Source organism: Erpetoichthys calabaricus (assembly GCF_900747795.2).
Source record: "Erpetoichthys calabaricus chromosome 1 unlocalized genomic scaffold, fErpCal1.3 SUPER_1_unloc_11, whole genome shotgun sequence".
Taxonomy (NCBI): domain Eukaryota; kingdom Metazoa; phylum Chordata; class Cladistia; order Polypteriformes; family Polypteridae; genus Erpetoichthys; species Erpetoichthys calabaricus.
This window is the reverse complement of record NW_026261576.1, coordinates 451,834-479,581: the sequence shown is the minus strand read 5'-3', so window position 1 is coordinate 479,581 and position 27,748 is coordinate 451,834. Positions and strand designations below refer to the sequence as shown.

The following is a 27,748-nucleotide window of genomic DNA, read 5'->3' as shown; positions in this document are numbered from 1 at the left end:
GGCGTTTGCTCGCTCAGTCTGATGTGAGCAGTTACTTCAGTGATTTGAAAAAGAAGCACTAAGTTTATAATGGTAAGCATTGTGACTATTTGTCTTTGATTTACAATATGGCTAAGTATATTTGCCACATTACCGCAGAACTAAATTAAAGTTATTACAGGAAATTTAAATGTCATTTACCCCTTGTGGCTGAAGTTCTCAAGTAACATTCTACACCAGCACTTCCTCAAAGCCAGCATGTCATTCTAAAGAGGACTGAGAAGAGTCACATTGTTAAAAGGAGTTTAATGTTACAAAAATATTTATGCAAACCATTATAAGCATTCATTTAAAATATCTGGATTTTGAAAGGTAGGCGTTTCTGGAACATCAAAACCACTAGGGACAGTATACTGAAATAAAATAAAAAAATACAAATATAATAAAATAAACATAACACAAATATCCAACACAAATTGTAGAAGGTGACAAAAATGAGAAACAGCATCCAGGTATAATCCTTCCTCTACAAATACCACAATGAAAGAAGAGAGGACTAAAGTTGAGACACACCTCATTAAAACTGAAGGGGGCCTTGAGGATGAAATACAGAGACTCCATTAAATGGTCCTTTGGAAACCTGGACACAACATTAAATACAGACATACATAAAAGATAGTTACAATATGAAATGGTCACACCATCGACATGACAATTCCACTGTCATGGCTATTCATCTGACTTGGAAGGCCTTAATACAAGGGGTAAAAAAATTAAAGGCAAATATTAAATACTGACATACAGTAAACTGTTCATAATGTCCACAAAGAGGACTATTTCATTTATGTTAGGTAGAATGCCCAAAGGGGACTGGGCGGTCTCGTGGCCTGGAACCCCTACAGATTTTATTTTTTTCTCCAGCCTTCTGGAGTTTTTTTTTGTTTTTTCTGTCCACCCTGGCCATCGGACCTTACTCCTTTTTATGTTAACTAAGGTTGTCTTATTTTAATTTCTTATTTGTCTTTTATTCTTCTTTTCTTCATTATGTAAAGCACTTTGAGCTACTTTTTGTATGAAAATGTGCTATATAAATAAATGTTGTTGTTGTTGTTGTTGTAATGACTTTTAAACAAAAACAACGATGGAAATGGTGACTGGTGACACACCCTGTGTTACATCTGTAAATAGTAAAACCTGCCAAACAACGGAAAATGCAGGATGAGCTCAGCTTTTTGAACTGTATTTAAAAAAGTTCAGAAATCTAAACGTCACTATTGTTAGACAATGTGGCCTTCATGACTCAGGATGCTGAGGTCTTTTTGCTTTTTACAAAGAGGACACTTGGACTCGTTTTGATATTTAATCAATGTAATCAGAGCTGGTTTTATATTCTCTGCCTTTATGGAGAAATGTGACTGTGGAAATGAAGATAAAAATAATATGTACAGTAATACTCATTTGGCCCAAAGTGCTATCGTGCTTTTATAAATAGCTAACTTAACTACAGAACAATCAATTTAAATAAGATATTTAACAAACGTTAATGACGACGATAAACATAAATACCTTCCGCGCCTCCTGCCTTCCACGCCACGCCCCCAGCATTCGCGTCCGTCCTCTGTCACATCGCTTTCGTTGAAAAACTAGTAACGTTGATTTACCATGTAACCCTAAAAGACGATATTAATACGACTTCCTGCAATCACGAGGTAAGAATCCGAGTTTCTCTTTATGGTATTACTGTCGTGTTTACTTTTAGAAACAAAAAACAGTTTTATAATTTATGAGTCAGGATTCGATAGTTAAAAGAAAGAGGGCATAACATATTTTTAGATTAAGGAAACCCCATACTAAATATGAATGCTCTAATTGCTATTATAGTGAATTCTATCATTCAAAATATTTGAAATTATTTTTATGGTACTTTTGTACTAAACGGCATGTCTGACATTATTTCTGGAACCTCGTTCAATAAAGGAAAATTCCGTTAATGACATTAATTTATTATGTTACAAAATAAATGATGATCAATAACACAACAAAGCAATCAACAGGCATGAAAATGAAGGTCTAAACTTTCGAGTTCAAAAGAAACTTTTAAAATTGTTTATATTGAACAATTTTTTAAATGATCCAGCTTACTAATACAGTTCATACTTTCATTTCCATTGTCTGTCTTGAATTGTGTTTTCTTAATTTTGTTCTGCGCTGCTGGTATAATGTTGATAAATTTCAAGTGGAGTTATTAAACTTTCAAACGTTTACCTGATTTTTTATTTTAATGCATAATTGTTCTCCCTGGGACCCAAACTTATAAATATGTACTTATCAAAAAAAGTGAAGCGAATCTCTCAAATTGCTTAATAGATATTATATCGTTTGTTTTTCTAAAGAAATGCAAACATTTGCATTATTGAAAGTTGCACTTCCATAAACCGTTGTTTTTATTTATTTTGAAACTGAACTAACAGATTTTAAACTTAACTTTAAAAATGTTTTGTTTGGGTCGATACAATAATTACAAATCAATTTTTTAGTGATTTTAAATCATTTAATCGCCATATACCATTTCTTGTATTAGGAATTTGTCATTTGTTGCATACCCCAACTTACTCTCCAAACGGAGATGTACTTTTTTGTTAATAAGATTACCGTTATTAGGTCATCGGTGTCACTGCCTGCTCAGGATTCTTCCCATAGTGTGTTCAGCTGTCTTTGACCACTTTGTGCCTGCGTGTGTCATCGTCTCTGTTGTCTGATTTGGTGTAACGCCTGAATCCTACAAAGTGTCCCCTGGTCAGTGTCCCCTCTTGATTAGTTAAGGGGTTTTTTGATTCTGTCAGACCAAGTATTGTTACCTTAATAAATGCTAGCTTGATTTCTGGTTGTGTTCCTGCTGCCTTGAAACACGCTGTGGTGCAGAAACGTATTATAAAAAACAAAATAAGGACCCTCTAATGTGTCAAATTTCAGGCCAATTTCTAAACTGCCTTTTTTATCTAAAGTCTTTGAAAAACTTGTCCTAACTCAAACATTTCTAGATGAAAATAGTATTCTGGAAAAATTCCAATCCAGATACAGATGTTCTTGCAGCACTGAAACAACCTTGTTAAAGGTTAACAGTGACCTCTTCCCAATTAATAATCCTGGAGATTCTGCCATTCTTGTACTGCTAGATCTTACCTCAGCTTTTGATGCTGTGGATCTTATGATTCTTATATCCTGCCTTGAACAGTATGTAGTCATCCAAGGTAATGCCCTGAAATGGTTTAAATCTTATCTAAGAAATAGGAATGTTTCTATTCATTTGGGTGAGTTCTCATCCTCTGTAGCTCCTCTTACTTGTGGGGTTCCATCCTTGGACCAGCTATCTTTTTGATAGGCATATTACCTTTAGGCTCCATTGTTACCAAGTATGGCTTCTCTATACTGATGACACTTAAATATATTTGCCACTAAAATCAAAGCGAGAAAATACAGACTCTCCATGTGTGCTTGAATGATATTAAAACCTGGATGGCAGTGCATCTTCTTAAACTAAATGATAATAAAACTGTGATCATGGTGTCCAAGAGTTAAGAAAGTTTGAGTGTCTCTGATGTTGCTCTTGGACCCCTTTCCATATACGTATCATAAAGCTTCAGTTAGCCCAGGTGTGATCTGTGACAGCTCATTCAAACTCGACAGACAGATAAATTGTGAAGTTAAATGAAGCTTTTTCCAGCTGAGACTTTAAGGTAAAGGTTTTTCTTTCTTTCTGTGATCTTGAAAAGGCCATCCAAGCTTTTACAGCATCTCATTTGGACTATTGCAGTTCTTTGTATGTAGGTATTGGTCAAGCCCTGTTACGACACCTACAACTATTCCACAACTTTGCTGTTCACTTATTGAAGGCTCTCGTAAGTGTGGCCATATTTCACCAATACTGACCTCACTTCACTGGCTTCTGGTCCATTTCAGAATTGATTTTAAAATTCTGTTTCTTGTTTTCAAATGTTTGAGTGGATCAGCCCCATCTTGCCTCTTGGAACCTCTTCACTTGTATGTGCCAACAAGGTCCCTGTGGTCTACTAGCCCGATGCTCTTAGTTGTGCCGAGGTCGAGGCTGAAGCAAAGGAGGAATTGGGTGCTTGTGGTGGCTGCTCCTTTTCTCTGGAATGGCTCTCCTTATTATATTAGGTCTGTTCCATCACAGGCCATTTTTAAGTCATCATTAAAGTCTTATTTCTTCTTGCTGCCATTTGACCCTGCAAGAGGTTGACATTGTTTGTATATGTTGGCTCACGTACATTCAGGATTATAAATATGTATATATGGGTATTGTAAGTTTATCTTTTATGTAATGGCTGGTTATTCTTGCAGTTTTGTGATGTGTACATACGGTGTATTTGAACTGCTTCTTTTACCCTTTCTTGTACAGCACTTTGGTTCAGTTCTGGCTGCTGTTGTAAATGTGGTTTATAAATAAATATTGCCTTGCCCTGCTTTATAAAACATTATTTTAATACATAACACTAAGACAATGGACTGTAAAGATGAAGTTGGTTTGAAACATTTATTACAAAAAAGTTAAAGAATATATAAAATATAGAACAAGAACTGTAGGTTGTAACTGAACAATGAGGGACATGTATGTTTGTTACATTTTCTCACAAAACTCAGTCATTTTCCTGTTTCCTCTCACGTTATCTAAAAACAGATGCATGTCTTCCATATGTGAAAAAAATATGTCTAAAGACATATTCTCTCTCCTCTTCTTCTGGAAATTCAGATAGCAAATCAGATTTCTGAAGGGCCTCCTCAGTGTCGTCTTTGTCCATTGACAGTAATGCAGGGAGTGAGATTCGCCCTCTGAACACAGAAATGTTCTCAGCACACCACTTCTGTGCCTCGGTGAAATGCTGAAGGATTCCATGCTGCTGTAATACATTATATTAAAAAAGAAAGAAAGGAAATTCTTTAAATGGTCATCATAAAGCTCATAGCCTTTTACTCCACATTTACAAGGAATGTAAGGAAAGTAAAAAAAATAATGTACAGTAAATTTAATTATACATTATTAACATTACTGCTTTTGATCACAGATTCTACAAGTCTTCAATGTTTCTTAAAATACACTATTATTAATACAGCACACAATGTATTTCAAATGTTTTAAGGCCTTTAATAGTTGTACTAGTACTACAGTTTGTCAGAAGATATAAAACAGGCTTTAAGTCTTTTGGGCTTTGACTCCTACTGCTTAACTATTAACAGTCGGCATCTGAGACAAGCATTAAGTCTTTTTATACATTTTATTCACTATACCACAGGCATTGTAAGCCAGTATCAACAAAATGTAATTTATCTTTCTTATGGAAGTTTATAAAATGAGGTGTCTGTACCTGCTCATCAGTGCCCTGTGCTGGATGTTGGAGAAGGGAGGCGGACGTTTCTTCTGAAATAAAAAATCTGAAATCTGCAGAATGCAGTGCTATGGAACAGAATAGCAAGACATTTGTTCATTTCAGATGTAGTGCCAAGTCTTTACTCTGTTTTCTCATTAATGGCTCAATAAAGTCTAAACCTAAAAACATAGAAAATAATATTTACCTAAGGAAATGTTAAAAAAGAACCAAAAGAATAAGCACAATAAATGAGCCTGTCCTGGCTGTCCATTATTTCTGTACCTTCTAATTTTTTGTTTGGTTCTTGGCCTTCATTTAGAAAGGCGTTTGCTCGCTCAGTCTGATGTGAGCAGTTACTTCAGTGATTTCAAAAAGAAGCACTAAGTTTATAATGGTAAGCATTGTGACTATTTGTCTTTGATTTACAATATGGCTAAGTATATTTGCCATATTGCTGCAGAACTAAATTAGAGTTATTAAAGGAAATTTAAATTTCATTTACCCCTTGGTGCTGGAGTTCTCAAGTAACATTCTACACCAGCTCTTCCACAAAGCCAGCATGTCATTCTAAAGAGGACTGAGCAGAGTCACGTTGTTAAAAGGAGTTTAATGTTACAAAAATATTTATGCAAACCATTATAAACATACATTTAAATGATCTGGATTTTGAAAGGTAGGCGTTTCTGGAACTTCAAAACCACTATGGACAGTATGTTGAAATTAAAAAAAAAACAAATATAATAAAATAAGTTAAACATAACACAAATATCCAGCACAAATTGTAGAAGGTGACAAAAATCGGAACCAGCAACCAGATATAATCCTCCCTCTACAAATACTACAATGAAAGAAGAGACGACTAAAGTTGAGACACAACTCATTAAAACTGAAGGGGGCCTCGAAGATGAAATACAGAGACACCACAAAATAGTCCTTTGGAAACCTGGACACAACATTAAATACAGACATAAAAAAAATGATAGTTACAATATGAAATGGTCACACCATCAACATGGAAATTCCACAGCCATGGCTATTCATTTGGCTTGGAAGGCCCTAATACATCCATCCATTATCCAACCCGCTATATCCTAACTACAGGGTCACAGGGGTCTGCTGGAGGCAATACCAGTCCACCGCAGGGCGCACACACACCAAGCACACACTAGGGAGGCCCTAATACAAGGGGTAAAAAAATTTAATCAAAGAAAAATATTAAATACTGACATACAATAAACTGTTGACAATGACTTTTAAACAAAAACAACAATAGAATTGGCCACTTGGGACACACCCTGTGTTACATCTGTAAATAGTAAAACCTGCCAAACAACGGAAAATGCTCAGCTTTTTAATCTGTATTTAAAAAAAGTTCCAGTTCAGAAATCTAAAAGTCAGTATTGTTTGCAAGCACACACTCTTAGCATACCCTGTACATATACTACCTGCATACTTGACAATGTGGGCTTCATGACTCTGAAGGTGACGTAGCAGGATGCTGTAGTCTCTGTGCGTTTTACAAAGAGGGCACTTGGATTCATTTGGATATTTAATCAATGTTATCAAAGTTGTTTTTGTATTCTCTGCCTTTATGGTGAAATGTGACTGTGGAAATCAAGACAAAAATAATATGTAATACTAATTTGGCAGAAAGCGCTAACGTGCTTTTATAAATAGCTAACTTAACTAAGTTAAGATAAGATATTTAACATACGTTAATGACGACGATAAACATAAATACCTTTCATATTGTACACTAACATTGCAGATTCTCTACATAGCATCTCATAAATAAGTGAAAAAGTTAATATAGATGAAATAATACGGCAAATATTAAAAAGAAACAATACAAAAGGTAAAAAATAATTAAAACGATATGCTTAAAAATAGGATATGTCAGTAATGACGATAAACAGAGAACACTTGGATTCGCTATACTATATATAATTGTACATCTCATTAGTTTTGTTTAATGGATCTAAAGTTTCTTTAAATATACTGAGCGTTTTATTCTGTGAGTCCATACCTGGTTCTGTTGTGTCATTGCTCCGTGTGGGAAAACGTTTTCAGCTCCTTTTCTTTTTCGAATTAGAAAAACTGTACAGCACTGTGGGGCGGACTGTGGAAGACAGGAGGCGTGGAAGGCCAAGTCTGCGACCTGCAGCCGGACCCTTCTCGCTGACTGCGCAGATATCAATGACGTCATTACGCAAGCGTGACTCAAAATCACGTGACGGGCGCATTTGAAGCAAGCCTCGAAGCGGCGCTTCGATCTCCAGTGCTTCGAAAGCTCGACACAGTGTCGAAACCTGAGTATCGAGCGGCCCATCACTACATTACAGTACTTTGCTTCGGTTTGTTCAAAAAGTAGTCTACGGCAGTCTTTTGGTGTTTATTTTGTGTTTGAAAGCTAACGAATAGTGAGTGATAATGTCCGGTCGCGGAAAAGGAGGAAAGGACCTTGGCAAAGGTGGTGCTAAACGCCATCGTAAAGTTCTTTGTGACAATATCCAGGGTATAACAAAGCCTGCCATTCGCCGCTTAGCTCGTCGAGGTGGAGTAAAAAGAATTTCTGCCCTTATATACGAAGAAACTCGCGGAATACTTACGGTTTTTCTGGAGAATGTGATTCGAGATGCCGTTACTTACACAGAACACGCAAAAAGGAAAACCGTCATTGCTATGGAGGCGGCAGCGTGGTTTCAGTAACAGTCGCCCTGGATGACGTCAGCCGTACGCGATCATAGCTACACACGACAGGAAGCTATGAACCGCACAGTGAAAAAGATTATGGGGTAACCCTTATCTCATACGTACGTGAATATGTCACGTTCGTACGAGATAATGTTGGATTAAAAAATTACAAACGGGCGCTTCGGGGCTGCCTAATTACGACCTTACCAAGGGTTCGGCGCTTCAGTTTGACGCCACTTACAGCTCTTGTAGAGCGGTGATATAAAAAGCAGACGGCTGGGCTTTTATTTATTAAAGTAGTGTGGGATGGTAGGAGATGGGTTTAACTGCAGCCTGCAATTCGTATGATGTGCGTCTGATAATGCCGACAACATTAATCACGAAATGCCCATCGCGTACCCCGTTACACCATGGTTAAGATTAGGCTTGTGGGAGGGTAAGGGTTTAGGTACGTGCTTTATGTTTACAGGTATTCGTCTGCATACTCGTACGGAGCCCCTGAGTTGAAGCAGTAAAAAGAAGACCCCAGAGCTGTCATGAAGGACAGGCTTTATCTTCTCACATTTGTTCGATTCTGCTGTTCTGCTTTAACTGCTGAAATCAACTGGATGTGCTGCCACTTTGAGCTGTTGGTGTTTTTTGCAAACTTTGAATTTTACTTCAGTTTGTTTGACATCGTCATATTCTTTGCATCAATATGTTTTGATTGTGCACGTGCAGCCAGCTGCCCAAACTATAGTGTTTGCTCGACTGTTTGAAAGTTGTATTTGGTTTTCAAATAAATAAATATAAATTTGTAATTTTCATATCTGCATGTTGCTTTAAAACTTTAATTTGAATTAAACAAATCAAAAAAAAAACAAACAGAACCTAGCCCCAGTTGGTAGGACATCATAGAGTGCATTAGCGCCACCTACTGTGCTGGAGTCTGCTGTAACTTTCAACAAAAAAAACATCATAAAGTCCAAAGCCTTTTGAAAACTCCAATGAGCATTCAGGTTGGTTCCATTGACTTCTCCATCTTAAAATATGTTTAACAATAAATTGCTGCTGTCCTAAAAATCTCAGTTTCTCAGATCAAATCTCCTCTCTGCTCCTGGTGCACAGCACGTCCCTCAATATACAGAATGTCCCACTGTGTTAGATAAACGCGTTTTCTACAAACACTCGTGTCAAGCGTATTCACTCTGAATAAAGAGCCACTCAGTCCAGCGTGTCTAAGATATAATCGTGTTGTAATTCTCATCATTTCCTCCCTTCTCTTACTTCTCACACTCTTTTATTTCCCAGCACTCTCTCTGTTTCATGACGATGTCTTCCTTTCTTTTCTTTATCCCAGCTCTGTGGCTGAACTGATTTTTTAATGATGGCTTTTTCTTCCACTTTAACTCAATGCTGTCCCACTCCATTTCTACTCTAAAGGTGTTTTCACACTCGTAGTCTGCTGGCTTTGTGTCAAATCAGCAGAAGATCAATGACTTTCTTTCAGTCTCCAGTTAGTTCTGTTGAGATTCACACAGCAGACTTTCAAGTGAACCACAAGTCACAATAAGCGCCCTGTCGATGTGCCGTGGACTTTCATTGGGCAGAAACAATTTTCTCACAAAAAAAATCATCATGAAGGGTCGACAAGAGCTGATTTTGTGCCCCCCCCCCCCCCCCCAATATTTGCAGTGATGATGTAGCGTGTTTGTGAACAGATGGTGATGTTTTGAGAACTACAAGAGGACATAACAGTGATGATTTCCTATAACACAGAAAGCACACGTTTCATCTGGACGACTCCACAGAAGATGATGAGCTTTGATGAGGACATACACTGATGTGACCTCTTCAATGTCATGTTGACAGTGACACTATTACAAGTGTTTACTCTCGACTAGCCTACTACATCAAGTCACATCTCTACTGTCTTTAAGGCTGAAAATATTTGTTAATAATGTTCACATTGGGATGGTGTCGAGATCGGGGCCTGGAGGGATACCCAGTTTATCCATCTCACTCTTTCCCAGGCTATGTGGTGAGAGATGTGGAGGCAATGGTGTCCTTAGTGCCCTTAAGGGTCACCCTGTAGTTCCAGATCTCTGATGCTGTCACCTGTTGTTGCGACTTTATCAGGTGTAGTCACCTGTTGCAGGCCATTGTCACACAGTTCTGTGTTTAACATCCCTAATCCTGCTTAGCCCTTCAATGAAACTCCTGAGTTGAGAATATTTGCACCTCAACCTCTGAGACCAGAGAAATGTAAGAATCAAATCCATCTTAATATTGAAAATGCTTAGCGTATTTATTAAAGTACAATTCAGAGTTAAAAAGATTTAAATGCAAAATGTAACTAATAAAAAAATTACATTCTTAAAGCAGTTGAGCAGCAATGACAGGCTTCAGGCCTTCCTCTCTATCTCTATCAAGGTGGTCTCTCTTTATTACAAGTCTCATTCTGTTTATATTAGAAATATTTTGTACTCTAATGTCCTGATCCTCCCATTCCTTGGTTGATTTTTCACCAACACTGGACTTTCCCTTCTGTGGTGGTCTACCACTTCCCTTCAGTTTGTTACTCCCAAATGTAATGGCTGAAAAGATGGTCTTCTTGTTCTACATTTGTCAGATGCCTAAAGGTAAACGTGACTCTTCAGAAGGTCAGTTCCCTGAGTCATCCAACAGTACAAAAGGAGCTGCGCTCTTTAGCTGACATTAAAATCCTCCTGTTCAGATCAGGGGGGTATTTTTCGTACGTGGATTACTTGTTTAGCCGGATGTAATTGTTGACGATTTGGCCTGATCCTGGATCTGTCGGTTTTTCGAAACTCATGCTGATGTGTTGTCATAGCAACACATCCTAATCCTCAGACCTGCTCGATGTAAACAAGGATTAGTTTACACACGTAATCAGTGTTCGTGCGTGGAATTCATCCAGTCATGACTTCGCCGTTCATGAATAAGCGACCAATTGATATCGCTACGCAAATTATAAGAAGAGAATTTCATATAGAGAGGGTTTGCGCGATTGGCAAGATCCTTTATTGCTCCCGGAGGAAATTCTTTTCGAAAGATACCACTTTAGCCGAGGGGGAATATTGTACCTCAAAAATTTATTAGCTCCTTATATTCGAAGTCAAACTAGGCGAAGTTGGGCTCTCACAACCACACAGACAGTATGCATTGCTTTGAGGTTTTCTACAAGCGGCACTTTTTTTGTATACTGTAGGCGATGCAGAAATTCGAACTAAAAGTGCAGTTTGCCAGGCAATTTGTAAAGTCTGTTTGGCTCTGAAACATTTCCTTCGGGTTTTCATTGTGTTTCCTGGACACCTGCGTGTGCAGACAACAAAAGAGGCGTTTCATGCCATTGCAGGTAGGTAATACATAGGCTACAACACCCACAGCTCCATAAAGAATCTCACAATCAGTCTAACATTCTCATTACCAGGGTTTCCAAATGTGATTGGGGCACATGGGACTGATCAGAGTGGAGGTTGATCAAACATTATTTGGAAAATGTACCTCTCCTCCTGATGAATAATCAGACACGGTGTCTTCATCAAATATTTGACCTTTGTCAATATCTCATTGGTCAAACACAGGTTCAAGGGATATGACATTCCCTGCAACTGACCCAACAAAAAAGAGGGCTATATGGAACATACCTATGGCACACATCGATGACAAATACAGTAATCCCTCCTCCATCGCGGGGGTTGCGTTCCAGAGCCACCCGCGAAATAAGAAAATCCGCGAAGTAGAAACCACATGTTTATATAGTTATTTTTATATTGTCATGCTTGGGTCACAGATTTGTGCAGAAACACAGGAGGTTGTAGAGAGACAGGAACGTTATTCAAACACTGCAAACAAACATTTGTCTCTTTTTCAAAAGTTTAAACTGTGCTCCATGACAAGACAGAGAAGAATGCAAACATACCTTCCTCTTCAAAGGAGTGCGTGTCAGGAGCACTGGCTGTCACAGAGATAGAGAAAAGCAAACAAATCAATAGGGCTGATTGCTTTTAAGTATGCGAAGCACCGCGGCACAAAGCTGTTGAAGGTGGCAGCTCACACCCCCTCCGTCAGGAGCAGACAAAGAGAGAGAGAGAGACAGAGTTTGTTTTTCAATCAAAAATCAATACGTGCCTTTCGAGCTTTTAAGTATGCGAAGCACCGTGCAGCATGTCATTTCAGGAAGCAGCTGCACAAAAGGTAACAACGTGAAGATAATCTTTCAGCATTTTTAGACGAGCGTCCGTATCGTCTAGGTGTGCGAACAGCCCCCCTGCTCAATCCCCCTACGTCAGGATAAGAAAAAGTCAGCGCAAGAGAAAGAGAAAAGCAAGTTGGGTAGCTTCTCAGCCATCTGCCAATAGCGTCCCTTGTATGAAATCAACTGGGCAAACCAACTGAGGAAGCATGTACCAGAAATTAAAAGACCCATTGTCCGCAGAAACCCGCGAAGCAGCGAAAAATCCGCGATATATATTTAAATATGCTTACATATAAAATCCGCGATGGAGTGAAGCTGCGAAAGGCGAAGCGCGATACAGCGAGGGATTACTGTATATGCAATGACCATCCTTTACCTGAAATGAAGTGACCACTGCATCCTGCCACTGGTTCTGAGGAGGAGCTTCCCCCTGGAATGCCCTCAGAAACAGGGCGATGGCCATTTTGCTGGAGAGCCAGCTCTTCTGCAGGGGTTAGGTCTGGACCACGTGGACCTCCAGCTGTTTTTTGCTTGTCTGCCTCCTTATTAGCTTTAAAATTAATGTTCTTTACATTATATATGATTCTTTATGTCAACAATTCTTTAAATAGTTATATACCAATATTTACCAGTTTGAAGTATATTCTTTTACTTTAACCTGTTCCCATGTTCTCCTTGTGCTCACATTTGATCTGGAATTATGACATATTAAATAATAATTAATCTGACACATAGGAAATGAAACGCTGCATTCAGTAAGTACAATGCACACTACTTAGCATTTAATTTGTCGGCCACTTTTTGCCAGCTGTCTTTTCTGGTCTGGGCTGCTTTTGCAGTGTTACCCCTTGTGCATATTAAATCTTGAAATTCTTCATGTCCTTCGAATAAAAGGTTTTGTGTGAAATTTTATGCGCCCGTTCTTTTGTCATTTTGTTGCAGCCTATCAAAGACTTGCTGATCATGTTTTCTAGACTCGATATATATGGGCTTTTCAATCAGTCCGGGGGCGCGTATTCATCTCGGATGATTAGATCCAGCTCGACTAATCTACTACACAGCTGAGTTTGAAAAACCATGAGTGTCACCGGCATTAACTTATCCAAGATGAGGCACCTGATCTCGGATGATTTAAGCGACGTACGAAAAATACCCTCAAGGACTCAGTCAGGGTCGGTGCCACCATTAAAGTAAATTAGGCATTGGTTTAGGGCACCCATCATAAGGGGGGAAACCCAGCCAGCTTAGCTGCTGAACAGTTGATTGGCCTTGAGTGCCATTTTTCGATTGTTTGCTTTCTGAAGAGGTCTGTATTTGTATTTATTTCTAAGCTGTTAATTACACAATACGAAAAAAAAAAAAACAATGAAATGAGACAGAATGAGCAAGCTGTACATTCCTGTTTCATACTTCAGATGTCACAGCTATCTCCTGCCACGCACACAAAACATTTAAGGGCTTCGTGTCTCCATCTTCTATCTTTTCCATGCAATCACACTGTGCAGATGTCTTGCTCGTCTTGTCCTGAGTAATTTTGTTTTGGTGGAGGAAGCTCAGATTTCTGACATGCAAACAATTGTAAGTTTCGAGTATTGTGGCTTGAGTGATACATTTACGCTTTGAACTTTTCTAATTGTTGTATATTGTGTCGAATCAACTAGTGATTCAATTTTTTTTTTATTCTTTGAGTTTTATTACAGTATTTCTGCTTATTAATACCATTCATATTATAAAGATAAATAATTCTGTTTAAACAGCTTTAGAGATAACATAAAAAAACATTCCATTTTGCCACCTTATTTAGAAAACTTATTTCTGTCAATTTATATTGATTGGAATTATTGTTTCCTTTTCCTCAAAATAACTTCACACCAGTACTGGACTCAATTGTTAAGTTTCCCATATTGACAGTCATGTCATCACAAGGCAGTTTTAGTATTTTGTGATGGGGATCTCTCCATTTCATCTCCCACCCAATCCATTTTTTAGGCCGCGCTTTCACTAGTGGGCCAGTGTGGTCTGCTTTCATGACAATGTCCACTTCACATTTACTACATGATGTCAAAGTTAATGTGTCCACAGTGTGCCAGAGCAGCAAATGTAGTGAGAGGACACCAGCTGTGTGTGTGTCACTATGATGGTTTAAGATGAGGGCTTTGATTATCAGTTACACACAAAATGAATTTCTGATCAGCTCTCTATGTGGTCTGCTCGACCCGATCACAAGGGTTTCTGTTTTAAGGCGGTCCACTGAGATCTAATGGTGAGCGACATAAAGAAGCTCTGAGGCTGAGTCCACTGCAATGACTAATCAGATGGACTGCCATTGTACTTCAGCAAGGTGTTTTAGGTGTGCATGTGTAGATTTATTTAGATCACCAACTTTACAATATCATGTAGTATAACAACAAGAATTATTCCTATTTGTGCAACATTTCCTGTAGTTACATCAGTCCCATATTGGATCACAGTCATACATCACACAGACAGCTCCAGAGTTCACTTATATGTACCACACTGAGACCACCATTTGTAAAACATCTCAGTCCGGCTGTTTTGGTCCTCACTCAAGTTTAATTGGTGTGCTCATATCATCGACTTAAACAAACCAAACTACTTGGAAATTTGCTCCAGAGTTCAAAAAGAGCAATTAAAACAAAATAAGAGTGAAAATGCTTTGAATTTAAAGTGACTTCTTCCCTAAGATGTCAGCTATGTTATTCCAAACAATAAGAAATAAACACTTATGCTTCGGCTATTCACTCTCCACAGATGTCATGTCTACCTCCAGACATGTCCAATCTCTAAAATGTCTGGCATATGGTTAAAATTTCCCATTTTAATACTTGTAAGTGCTGATTATGAATTGGAACATGCAAGTACAAATTTATGGCGTACATTTGTACCGATTATTATAACTGTGGTCATCTCAGACTGTCTGATAAGCTTCATAAAATGTTAATCTGAAACATAGGAGTAGACACTGAAGCAGCTTTGTGGCATGCAATTGGGTCTTTTCAACCATCTGTAAAGATTTGAAGTGAATTCAGCTAATTTACTTTAATATAGTTGACTTCACTGAGTGCAAGTGTAAAATGCTGTGACAAAATCTCAATTACAAATGTTACTTATTACATAATAAATATATAAAGATGCAAAGTACTTTAAAACTGATTAACATAAATGGAGCCCAGAATTGAAAGAATTGTTGAACTGTGGCCTGGTGACATCCGAGGAGAGGAAAACAAAAACTCATTCAGTCACATCAACTGAGAAGACAAACTGGGGGCCTGTGATCAGTGAGAACAGAGAAAGTTAAAAACAAAGTCAGATGTGGTCAGAGTCCTGGAGACCTTGGCTAACTGTGTGCTCACCTGCTCCTGGTCATTCGAAAAATTGACTCAATGCTGGGCCATATAATCTGATCAAAGAATCTTTCCATCTGATAAGTCCAATGCTCCTTCATCTCAGATGAATCTTCATACGTAGGAGAGCAGCTGGCAATAGTGCAGTGGCACCAAGTGAAACATCCAGACAGCTCTGGAGTCCCTCACTTTCTGTACTGCTGGACTTTCCATCACTGTTTTGTCCACATGTTCATTTTCTCTCCTCATCGCATGACAATACCACATCTTACTTTCCATTACTTTCTTAGATATCGCTCACACTTTTGTTGTAGCTCTGATTGTCTTATTTCATATTCTGTCCTTTTTTGTAACTCTACACATCCATCTCCACATTTTCATTTCTGCCACTTCCAACTTCTTCTTCACTCCTTTACTGTCCATGTCTCAGCTCCACACATCATTGCTAGTCTTACCAATGTCTTAAAAACCGCACCTTTAACCTTTACCTTATTTCTTTGATCACACAATACTCCTGAAACCTTCTTCCAATTGTACCATCCACACTGTAGTATATATTTTGTCTCTGCATCTAATTCTCCATCTGGGGCTACCTCTGATCTTAAATATTTAATGTTTTGTATTCACAGAAATGAAAGACATACATTGTGCAAATAAATATAACTAGCCGACGCCCGCCGTAGCACACGGCGGTGTAAGAATAGGAACGGAAAACGGTGAGAAAGGAATTCAGAAATCAAGAAGAAATAAATACTCCTTGAAAGACGCAGTTTTGAATATTGTAGGTGTTTTGGTGGAGACGACAGATAATAAGTCGAAAGATCTGACCCTAAAAAAAGCCACGAACAACTGACCAGGGCTGAAGAGTGGTTGTTAGAATTATTGTGACGAGTAAACAGCATGTGGACATGAGGAAGGCCGCGCTTCTGAAATTCGATTACGTAATCAATAAGAACCCCAAAAAGATGTTGTTGTAGAATGTCTGTAAGTAATTCCTTCATCTTAACCCAAAACACTCGTACTACAATATCAGGTCTGTGCTCCGGTCTTTGGCTATCCGACAGTCCATGTAGAATTACATGTGAAAGTGATAAATAAATCAGGCTTTCCGAATTTACGTACTATGGCCATGGCATCCTGATAGTTTTGTTTCATGTATCTTGGACTTCCTGGAAATGTGGACGGTAATCTGATCATTATTCCTACACGTACGTTGTTATTTTCAGCCTTTGCTTGCAGTGTGTCTGATAGTCCTTTGTGTTGTTCCACGCGCAGATCTTGTTGATGTGATCTGAGATCGTTGAGACGCGCGCCCTCTGTTTTAACATACGCATCTACGACGGACTGTTGGAATAGTTTACCGCTGGAGTGTAAAATACTAAATGTATTCCTCATTGCTAATCTGTACGCGTACAATTGCCGTTGAGTAAGCCTGATTCGCTTGCCGGTTCTTTTATCGGGAACATGTTGTAAATCTTTATGCCAGCCAATGTGTCCATAAGGGAATAAAAGTGTGTAAACCACAGGATCGCAATTCATATTGAGCGTGGAAATCTGTTTACGGGAGTTGCCTATGGGATAGATGCAAATGTCCCTTTCGGCAGGCGGTTCGCCGTCTTCTCTGACGAAAATCTCTGCAACATCGGTGTGACATGTCGGGACATTGTATCGTCGTAAATCCTGATCAGGGTATTCCTTGAAAACCATTCGTACAGATGCTGTTGGATTGGACTGAGCGATTTCATGCGTGTGTTTGTATAATTTAGCGAAGGGGTTGATGGTCCTGAGCATGGAATCTAGCTGGACTCTGGAGAAGTACATTTTCGCTGCATGCAGAGTTTGATTTATTTTGTAAGCGTACTTCAGTAGCTTGTCGAGAAATGCCATGTCGGCTGGGGACTGGTTTTGAAATGGAAGCAGGACGAACCAGAAGAGAAATATATATAAGAGATGGAGTAGTCCTTCAATTTCGCATATACATGCGAATAATTTAATAAAATTATTGACTTTAAAATCCTGCTTACGGTTTACAAAGCCTTAAATAATCTCACCCAATCTTATACAGTGGGTACGGAAAGTATTCAGACCCCCTTCAATTTTTCACTCTTTGTCATATTGCAGCCATTTGCTAAAACCATTTAAATTAATTTTTTCCCTCATTAATGTACACACAGCACCCCATATTGACAGACAAAAAAAAGAATTTTTGAAATTGTTGCAGATTTATTAAAAAAGAAAAACTGAAATATCACATGGTCCTAAGTATTCAGACCCTTGGCTCAGTATTTAGTAGAAGCACCCTTTTGAGCTAATACAGCCATGAGTCTTCTTGGGAAAGATGCAACAAGTTTTTCACACCTGGATTTGGGGATCCTCTTCCATTCCTCCTTGCAGATCCTCTCCAGTTCTGTCAGGTTGGATGGTAAACGTTGGTGTACAGCCATTTTTAGGTCTCTCCAGAGATGCTCAATTGGGTTTAAGTCAGGGCTCTGGCTGGGCCATTCAAGAACAGTCACAGAGTTGTTGTGAAGCCACTCCTTCGTTATTTTAGCTGTGTGCTTAGGGTCATTGTCTTGTTGGAAAGTAAACCTTCGGCCCAGTCTGAGGTCCTTAGCACTCTGGAGAAAGTTTTTGTCCAGGATATCCCTGTACTTGGCCGCATTCATCTTTCCCTCGATTGCAACCAGTCGTCCTGTCCCTGCAGCTGAAAAACACCCCCATAGAATGATGCTGCCACCGCCATGCTTCACTGTGGGGACTGTATTGGACAAGTGATGAACAGTGCCTGGTTGTCTCCACACATACCGCTTAGAATTAAGGCCAAAAAGTTCTATCTTGGTCTCATCAGACCAGAGAATCTTATTTCTCACCATCTCAGAGTCCTTCAGGTGTCTTTTAGCAAACTCCATGCGGGAGTTGGCCTTAATTCTAAGCGGAGACAACCAGGCACTGTTCATCACTTGTCCAATACAGTCCCCACAGTGAAGCATGGTGGTGGCAGCATCATGCTGTGGGGGTGTTTTTCAGCTGCAGGGGTGGGACGACTGGTTGCAATCGAGGGAAACATGAATGCGGCCAAGTACAGGGATATCCTGGACAAAAACCTTCTCCAGAGTGCTAAGGACCTCAGACTGGGCTGAAGGTTTACCTTCCAACAAGACAATGACCCTAAGCACACAGCTAAAATAACGAAGGAGTGGCTTCACAACAACTCTGTGACTGTTCTTGAATGGCCCAGCCAGAGCCCTGACTTAAACCCAATTGAGCATCTCTGGAGAGACCTAAAAATGTCTGTCCACCAACGTTTACCGTCCAACCTGACAGAACTGGAGAGGATCTGCAAGGAGGAATGGCAGAGGATCCCCAAATCCAGGTGTGAAAAACTTGTTGCATTTTTCCCAAGAAGACTCATGACTGTATTAGCTCAAAAGGGTGTTTCTACTAAATACTGAGCAAAGGGTCTGAATACTTAGGACCATGTGATATTTCAGTTTTTCTTTTTTAATAAATCTGCAACAATTTCAAAAATTCTTTTTTTTGTCTGTCAATATGGGGTGCTGTGTGTACATTAATGAGGGAAAAAATTAATTTAAATTTTAGGAAATGGCTGCAATATGACAAAGAGTGAAAAATTGAAGGGGGTCTGAATACTTTCCGTACCCACTGTAGATGTATGTGTATGTATACTGTATATGTGTGTGTGTATGTCTGTATATATATATAGCTGTACCCAGCCACGCGTTGCTGTGGCTGTCTGGTTAAATGGAAAAGAAAGAGAAGAGAGAGCGCACGTTTCTAATTTGTTTAATTTCACAATGCTTCTGGGTATACAAGATTTTTTGTTGTTCCATTGTCTGTGCAGAATGTTAGACTGAATAATATTGTTAAGTTCGAAGACGTCTTTGTTTTGGCAGCAAGAATAGCTCGTTCACTCAGCCAATCGTGATTCTTATAATTGGTTTGAATACTGGGAAATACTTTTTCAACCAATTCTTCTTTTGACGTCACTAAATTGCATAAGTTATGAGGCAATGAAATTCGTCCTGAGGTCAGATCAACCGGCACCTTTCCGTTCCCAATTTCCAGATTTCTCCAACCCCGTTATTGACAGTTTGCATTATTTGATCGTAAATGCCTTTTTGCTGAAGCGTTAGCTTAGGAATATTTGATTGCACATACAACAAAAGATCACCCGTGTTGTAATTTTGTTCACGACGCAATTCTACATCGAACAAAGTAGCAGCAGATCGATTCGGTGATGGCATTCCCAATTGATTGAGAACTTTGTTCGCGATTTCTAAGCACGTATCTTCAATCATTATCAACGCTTAGTTGTAGATTTCTGCTGTGAAATCCATGTTTATATTTGAATTTTACTTGCATATTTGGCAGAAAATATCTTCAGCCATGTGCGATTTATATTTCTCCCATAACTGTGTTGGAGATGAAGGAGAGCAGGCGGTCAATATGTTTGCAAACTATGTACGAATTTGATTTGGATGTGACGTGTTGCACGCGACATTAATGTATACATCCCAGTGTCGGTCATCTCCAATAAATTCAGAGCTTGACATTAACTGCAGAAAGTGGCATGTGTAACGCCGTTGACAATTCTCAATTGCTGGAAAGACGTTGGACCGGGCACATTTACCAACAGCATGTGAACAAAGAAGCATTCATCTTGATTGGGATGCACGGTGTACAGTCTGCCTATCATAGTTTCTTTGAATATGCCAGGTTGTCCATTGACTTGCTCTCCTCGTTTGCGTTGTTCAAATGATTTTCTACTCGCATTCCATGTGTAATACATAGGCACTTCCGAATACAGCAGTGTTTTCGCAAAGGCGTCATTTTGACATAACGTATAGAAAGCAGTTAACGTTGTAGACGGTGGATTCAGGGCTATTTGGTGCACATTTGCAGCTGTGAAATAAACATGTTGTCCATTTTCTAGAGGTACTGCTAAGTGAACAACACCTGGACTTCGTTCATGTATGGGAAATGAAAGAATTCGCCATACAGCTTCATTGCTGCTTATTATCTTCCAGCCTAATACTGTGCGATTTCATCGATATGTATGACCGCATTCCTATCACTTCTTTCTGGTTGCACGCCAAAAACTGCCATGTCGCTGCCTTTATTCACGTACTTACAAATGTATTTGATCGAAAAATTGAAATAGAATCGTAAAATATTTAGTATATTGTGTGTTGCTTTTACGTCCAACAGATGGCGCTGTGTTTTCAAAAAAAGCATGTTTTTACCTATCACAGGTGTGATATCTATATAATATGTATATAAAAACACGCGCGTATTCGAATACAACGTTGTGTCAAAATTTCAAAGCAATCGGTGAAGAACTTTCGGAGATTTAAGGTTTTGAACAAACGAACATTTATATTTTTATTTATTTATTTATATATATATATTATATATATATATATATATATATATATATATATATATATATTATATATATATGTATGTATGTATGTATATGGTTTTTGCAGCCAAGCGCTTTTTTTCCAACCTAGAAGACGTCTCTTGAGATCCGTTTAATCGCCTCGTTGACTGCATGTCCTCCCAGGTAGTTTCAATCCCCATTTCCCACACCGAGTCATCTCCCCTTTTATGAGTGACTGTGTTAGTGGCCGTACTTTGTTCAGGTCTTTGAACGCACTGAATACTTGTAACTGGTGTCGCCCGTCGGCTACTTTCGACAGGGAATGGAAGCAATTGTCGAGTAACAAAAATTATTTGTAAGTGATTTCGCATTGAAGAAATAGAAAAAACTTGATCACTTGGGTCAATACCTAAAGAAATACACACAGCAAATGCAACTGTGAATACACCAGAATCTGTATGATTTAATTGTTGCTGTGCATCTTCATAAACTATGGGAGGTTTGTAAGGAAACAAAGCATCAAGGAAACGAAGCTGCTCTTCGGTGAGGTTGAATGTTTTATCAGCGTTTAAACTGTCACAGACATGAATTTCAGCACCATCATAAGAGGTACACACCCAGTGAGTCACTCGTTCAGTAGCTGCAGAAGGTAATATTTGAATATGTTTTGCATTTTGTGGAATGGGCATTATAGGTATGTCAGGAGTCCACATTAGCAAAACCTCTTGAGGTTGGAAAATTGTATGCGCAGCTAAAATTTCGTTGAATTTGCTCATGTGATCTGTTGATAAATAATCATTATTTACCAACTCATTCATTGCAAAATCTGACAGTGGTAAGATCACTCCTTCCGTAACACTAAACACAAACACTAAGTAGACACTAACACTAAAAAAAGACAGCATCGCCGGGAAGAACACTAAATGAGATAAAGTAAAAGTCTACTAAAGTTCTTTATCATAACTGCTTTATCGTAGCAGGTGAGGGGACGCTGGCGCAAACTTGTTGTCGCCGCTCCTCCCTGTTAACAACACTTTTCACAAAATTCGCCTTAATTCTGCACTTTCTTATGCTTGTTTTATTTCGTTTATTGTACATATAGTTCGTGGATACAGCTGACTCAAATTGCATGAATTTGGCTTAATATTTACAAGTTTTATGGACTCCACTTTACTGAGAACAGCTGAGTCTGTGGATCACGGGACGAGACCTACGAACATTTCTTTGTACCTGGCGATCTAGCACCTCGGGATGATCTGTATCTGTGATTATATTCGCTATGCTGATCTGCTCCCGTTTCATCTTATAGTACTCTACGACCGGGAACTGATCTGATGTTCATACTAACCTGGCTTATGGCTCCGGGGCGATCACGCCTGAAATTACCAAGCGTCACTGTTTATGGCTGTGTATTGGAACATCCAAATCCTGCTTCCTCCTCCTGCTGCTGCTTGCTATCGCCGCTCACCTACGCTATCACACCCGCCTGTCCTACCTGCTCCGTTGTGCTGTGCTGCTTCTACACTGCTATCAGCTAAGTATCACTCACTATTTTAGCGCTTTGAGTACTGAGAAAAGTGCTATATAAATGTAATGAATAATTATTATTTATTATTAAACACTAAAGTACAAAAATGAAGTAGAAAGTAACACTAAACCGAAACACCACCGGAAACAACGACACACTGCGTCTACTAAACACTAAGAAACACTAAAGTAAAAAATACTATTCAGTAAGTACCGCGTCTACTAAACAGTAAATCAGGAGAAAGGACTAACTGCATCAGCTGCGGAGCTCAGCTCGGAGCGAAATGAAGTGAATGGGTGGGGAGATGATCACGTGACTCCAACACCCGTCTTAACTCACCGTCCCTCCACAAACACACAAACACAGCCACACGGATCCCAACTCTCCTTTATATATGTAGATAAAGTAAGCACAATGTGGGTATGCCAAGATAGTAGAATGCAAAGTCTCTCGGGAACAGGAAACCCCTTCTGGTCAAAAGGCGTGACTTTACTAAACTTTTTGACAATAATAATAATAATAATATTTACTGACGCTGAGGAGACTTACAACATTTGAGACACAATTGCTGGCATTTCATTTGCTTTTCCAGTATTAGCACAGACAGCTGAAGTGACATCCTCATGGTGACACACTGCCAGTGCCTATCAGTCCTAACATATCAAATCCTTTTGAAATTCACTCTAACACAAGTCTTTGACAGGTGAACATTACTAGTACCTTAGAAAAGCTCTCTGAAAGAACATTTTCTGGGTGAAAAAAGAAACTTCACCTTTAGTTTAACATAACAAACAGTTCAGTAATTAACAATGTAACACCAAAATAAAATGCAGGTATTTCAGAACATTTATATTTTTTGTGGTGGTATGCCATGACAAAGGGTTGATAGCCCCTGGTGTAGATCTTCTCCAACGAAGTCCACTTCTGGAGGTGGCACCCAGTCTGAATTCTTTGTGGCCCAGAAGAAACCGATTTGTGAGAACTGTTGGCAACATCCAGTACTGCAATATGTGTAAGGAAGTGTATTCTGTCTTTTTCATTTTTTTGTATCTTTCAGTTATGAATTTTCCCAAAGGCAATTGTTTGTGTAAACTTAGTGTCATATTTGGAGTACGGATGCTAATTAATGTGACTCCCCACAGACGGCAGGCACCCTCAGGCGATGGTGGATGCTGTACAGCAGCGTCTCTCAACCGTTAAGTATTTGAAAACCGAGTTTACATAAAAGTTTTAATTGCGCTCCCCCCCCCAATGTTTTTTTTTTTTTAAATGAGCTCACTAATACCACTTTGTTCTTTTTAAATTAATTATATATCACAGATGCACATTTTATTATACCTACGGAACATTTATCGACATTTATAACTATTTTTCTAGTATCAGAATGTAGTTTAAGTTAATTTATTTTGGTTTCAATAGATTTATTTTTCATATTTTTGATTCTTGTTTTCTTTTTTCACATCTTTGCACCCCCCTTTTTGTTACTTCTTGCCCCACTAAGGGGGCTCGCCCCACAGATTGAGAACCACTGCAGTACAGGTAAGTCTGTTCTCTCCAAGCCTTTTCTAATTTTATTCTATTTATTTTACATGTATATTATTTGATAATTCTCAAGTGTTAAATAAGTTGTGTGCCCCCCCCACCCCCACTGAGTTCTTATATACAGTTTTGAATGTTTTATTATCAAAAGCAAACAAACAAAAACAAAATAAAATTTTAAAAAGCATTTCTTCTTTTAGTGGGCTGCCACAGTGTTAAAACATAATTCAGCGTGGTGTACAGCATGATCGTGTGTATATTTTGGATTTTAATTTTATTTTATTGATTTTGTATTAATAGCTTGTGTTTATAATTATTTGTAATTGATTTATTATTTAATAAGCATTGGCGAGAAGCTGTTTGTTCTTTTTTGTCAAGGTATGTTTTCTTATTTTTTGTTATATTAAAATAGCAAAATATATAATATTATAAAGCATAACTATTATTTATTGTGTGAGGCTATGTATATTGTAAAGTGTTTTTTTTTTCTTTTTTCTGATGAAATGTGTATAATATATTGTAAATAGTTCTATATTTAATACGTATGTTATGAAAACAGAGCTAGGCACATGGTGGAGGCTGTAGAGCCTTTGGTGAGAAGACGTTTGTATGACGCCCTGTTCTTTATTTTGCTTCTGGAAAAGGAAAAAGGATATAAACTTCTTTGTCTCCTCCATGTTGATTTGTTTTTGACACAACACTAAGTAGGATGGATTTGTGTCAGTTACATGTGCTTACTGTCCATTCAGAAGTGAACCTCACTCTTTAGTCAGGACAGTTCAGTTGTATTTTTCTCCTGTGTGAATTCTGGTGCGTCTCTGAAGTGTACTGCTCTGACAGATTTGTTTGCTACATTCCAAACAGCAATATGGCTTCTCTTTGAGATTCATTTCTCAACAATAGTTTAGTTTGCTTACGTTTCAGGACACAACTGAACCTCACTCGAGTCCTGAAGGGTTCTTATTTATCTAGATTGATTTTTGAACAGCTACTGTTTTTATTCTGTTGTGAACTCTCGTGTGTCTCTGAAGACTGACTATCTGTGAAAACTGTTTATTGCATTCATTACAGTACTATGGCATCTCTCCAGTGTAAACTCGTGTGTTTCTGAAGTTTGCCTTTTTCTGAAAACTTTTTGCCACATTCAGTACAGCAATATGGCTTCTCTCCAGTGTGAACTCTCCTGTGTATCTGAAGATGGCTCATTCGTGAAAACTGTTTACTACATTCATTACAGCAATATGGCTTCTCTCCAGTGTGAACTCTCGTGTGTCTCTGAAGATTGCCTTTTGATGAAAACTGTTCACCACATTCATTACAGCAATATGGCTTCTCTCCAGTGTGAACGCATGTGTTTCTGAAGATGGCTCATTTGTGAATACTGTTTACCACATTCATTACAGCAATATGGCTTCTCTCCAGTGTGAACTCTCCTGTGTATCTGAAGATGGCTCATTCGTGAAAACTGTTTACTACATTCATTACAGCAATATGGCTTCTCTCCAGTGTGAAGTCTCGTGTGTATCTGAAGATGGCTCATTTGTGAATACTGTTTACCACATTCATTACAGCAATATGGCTTCTCTCCAGTGTGAACTCTCCTGTGTATCTGAAGATGGCTCATTTGTGAAAACTGTTTACTACATTCATTACAGCAATAGGCTTCTCTCCAGTGTGAACTCTCGTGTGTATCTGAAGATTGCTTATACGTGAAAAGTGTTTACCACATTCATTACAGCAATATGGCTTCTCTCCGGTGTGAACTCTCGTGTGTCTCTGCAGATTGCCTTTTGATGAAAACTGTCTGCCACATTCATTACAGCAATAGGCTTCTCTCCAGTGTGAACTCTCGTGTGTATCTGAAGATGGCCTTTTGATGAAAACTGTTTACCATATTCATTACAGCAATATGGCTTCTCTCCAGTGTGAACTCTCGTGTGTATCTGAAGACTGCTCATTTGTGAATACTGTTTACCACATTCATTACAGCAATATGGCTTCTCTCCGGTGTGAACTCTCGTGTGTCTCTTAAGACTGCCCATCTCTGAAAACTGTTTGCCACATTCATTACAACAATAGGTCTTCTCTCCAGTGTGAACTCTCGTGTGTATCTGAAGATGGCTTATTTGTGAACACTGTTTACCACATTCATTACAGCAATATGGCTTATCTCCAGTGTGAACTCTCGTGTGTATCTGAAGATGGCTCATTTGTGAATACTGTTTACCACATTCATTACAGCAATATTTCTTCGCTCCTGTGTGAACTCTCATGTGTGTATGAAGATTGCCCATTTGTGAAAACTGTTTACCACATTCATTACAGCAATATGTTTTCTCTCTGGTGTGAACTCTCGTGTGGTTCTGAAGATTGCTTTTATGTGAAAACTGTTTGCCACATTCATTACAGCAATATGGCTTCTCTCCAGTGTGAATTCTCATGTGTATCTGAAGATTGCCTTTTTGTGAAAAGTGTTTACCACATTCATTACAGCAATATGTCTTCTCTCCTGTGTGAACTCTCATGAGTATTTGAAGAGCACTCCTGTTAGAGAATTCTCCGCCACATTCCACACTGCAGTGATCTTTCTTTCCTGTGTAAAATTTAAAACAAAAAGGAAAAAAAAAAGCTTATTTTCAATTTGCTGCCTTATTATCAGCATTAACTCACATTAAAAACATGATGGCTGAAATTAGGAACAACCTTTGATAAGCAATTATAAAACTTTTGTTGTACTTGGGAAACACACTTAATTTGTTAATTTTATGTCCTTTATTACAACTTCTCACCAGAGCCACATGTATGAAACTTCCTTATGCTTGGCCTCATATTTGAAAGTTGTTTCTTATTCAAAAGTTAGGATTTATAAAACTAGAACTTGCCATTTAAATTGGCTCAAAGTTCCCTCAGGTTTTGAGCATTTGTTAGTCCCATGCAGTCTTTATTTGTGTTGGTATTTTAGCAACTCCAGGTGGAAAAAAGAAGAACCAAATAGAAAATCTCATTTCATTACACATTTCACATTCTGATGTTTGACAGGCTACACAAGAAGTGGGTTTTGATGTATCACAATGACATTTTGGCTCATGATGATGACTTAGCTGATTTAGACTCCCTACTGTCATCCTCTTTGAAGCGTGTGCCGAACTGCAGCCTTCATTACAGAGACCACCATGCAGAAATCACACAATCCCAGTTCTCTTACAGGTCTTAACAGCTATGGGTTATTTGGTGATGGCAGCTTTTCAGTGTGAACTGCCTGATTGGTGAGGAATCTCTCAGTCACCCTGGGCCACGTAATGCCATCTGTATGGGATGGTATACTTAAGACGGTAGAGAGATACATGCAATATCGTTACCGTCAGGGTATGCAAGTCCTGATGAAAATGAAATCTGCAGCAATGTCTTCTGTCTTCAGCAGTGGTGGTCTTACTTGGCCTACAAGTCCCTTTGTGATTAGTGAGCTCACAAGTGTGTTCTTTCTTGTTATTGATATTCCAGACAATTGAATTGGGTAATCTTAAGGTTTTCTGATGTCTCTAATGATTTCATTATTTATTTACAGCTTCTTTGACTTTCATGGGCAAAGCTCTTGCCCTCATGTTGAACAATGGCAACTACAGAGACCAAAGGTAGTCTGTAGGTAGGAGT

The 27,748-nt window shown here is 38.6% G+C and overlaps 2 protein-coding genes and 1 long non-coding RNA gene across 3 annotated transcripts in view; 1 reads left to right on the top strand and 2 right to left on the bottom strand.

Annotated features, from left to right (window-relative positions):
* LOC114644100 (gastrula zinc finger protein XlCGF49.1-like) overlaps nt 1-27,748 on the bottom strand; it is a 489,821-nt gene that overhangs the window by 23,661 nt on the left and 438,412 nt on the right. The gene's annotated exons all lie outside the window — the stretch shown is intronic.
* The window catches only part of LOC114644099 (zinc finger protein 664-like), a 428,098-nt gene that overhangs the window by 91,160 nt on the left and 309,190 nt on the right, over nt 1-27,748 (top strand). The gene's annotated exons all lie outside the window — the stretch shown is intronic.
* On the bottom strand, nt 4,126-6,466 carry LOC127526334 (uncharacterized). Its single transcript, XR_007933944.1, has 3 exons — nt 5,869-6,466; nt 5,364-5,545; nt 4,126-4,898 (listed from the first exon to the last, which is right to left on the bottom strand). It is a non-coding gene; the product is annotated as an uncharacterized LOC127526334 (long non-coding RNA).